This window comes from Myotis brandtii, unplaced genomic scaffold (assembly GCF_000412655.1).
Source record: "Myotis brandtii unplaced genomic scaffold, ASM41265v1 scaffold43, whole genome shotgun sequence".
Taxonomy (NCBI): Eukaryota; Metazoa; Chordata; class Mammalia; order Chiroptera; family Vespertilionidae; genus Myotis; species Myotis brandtii.
In genome coordinates this window covers 1,280,142-1,281,672 of record NW_005366455.1, presented here as the reverse complement: position 1 = coordinate 1,281,672, position 1,531 = coordinate 1,280,142, and positions in this window count along the sequence as shown.

The following is a 1,531-nucleotide window of genomic DNA, read 5'->3' as shown; positions in this document are numbered from 1 at the left end:
ATCTTTTCTTGAGGAAGAAAAGAGACCACTCAGCATAGCTTCCTAACATGGCCCTAGTCTCATGCAGTAGGATGAGCTTTGGTTCTAGGTTTAACAGACAAGTTTCTTTCTAAGTAATGCCTGCAGATACATTGTTCAGACCAAGGGAGTAATTTTGACTATGGAACAATGCTTCCTCATACCCCACTGATTGACTGTTTGCATGACCAGCCGTCATTTTGTAGCAAACCATAACACATAAATCTGAAAATTCTGTTTATTTACAATAGACAATGTACACAGTCAAGATACATCCTCTAATAACACTTTACAGATATGGCCTCCCCATTATCTTTCCAACCCTACTAAATACCATTAGCGAGTTTACCAGCAAGTCTGGTCATTAGCATGCGTGCCGGAAAGGGTCAACTAGGCAGACCTGGGTTGCTCAAATCCTGCACATTCCCAAGAAAGCCAGTCTTCAGGATTGGCCTTGGCTGGCTGGGAGATGACCTACAGAGAGCTCTATTTTGAATAAGAGCACCGCCCCCCCCAAAAAAAACCCCACCTAAAATCTTTAGTAGAATAAGTGGAAAGTGAACTTTACTTGGTAATTTTGCAGGTGTGTGCCTATGAGTGTATGCTGTATAATTTATATCTTGCTACTTTCAAAAAGCATATGAGATGGTATAATACATAATACAAAGAACGCGATTAAAATAGAGATAGGGCTGGGCATTTTCAGACATATAGAAATAGAAGCAAAAGCCACCCCTTCCTAGTGTCTTAGAGCCAGCCAGCCATTAATAATATAGACGTTTTAAAAGCAAACCCTGTTTTCACTTTGACACACCAGTGAAAGCCCGCGGTGACAGATCTCAGATCCTCATTGTCAAGAGGAGATGAGGGAACTATTGTGCTTCACCCACGGGAATCATTCCTTCCTAACTGTATCAGGTCCTGGGAGACCCGGTATTCTTCAGCTCAAATGTCTGTAAAGCAAGGTCTCTGGCATCTTGGTGATTATGCCTCCAAGAAAAAGAGGAACAGACATTGCCCAAAACGAAGGTGTTTACACACACACAAACTGTTAAAGAATATTAGTTGTCTTTCTTTAATGCCTGGATCCAAAACTCACAAAACAATACAAAGAATTTTGACTCAGATTTCTGGTGGCGTAGAATCAATCTCTCTCTCTCTCTCTCTCTCTCTCTCTCTCTCTCTCACACACACACACACACACACACACACACACACACACACACACTATTATTAGTTGGGAGAAAAGCAATCAGAGAACTTTAGAGGGCTGTGTTGACTGTTGAACACAGAGCGGCCTCGGAAACCTTGAACCAGCCTCCGCTGGCTGGTGATCAGCGCACGCCTCGACAGTAGGGACCACTCCCCAGGGAGGGGCCTAGGGCGCCCCTAGGGACCGGGCGTTGGGACCAGGACAGAGTGGAGGGTAACAGGGAGGGTGCGAGCTGCGGGTGACCGCTGCGCTCTGAATCCCTCGCCCTCGGGTGCTCTGGGCGGCGGGAAGCAGGGCCTG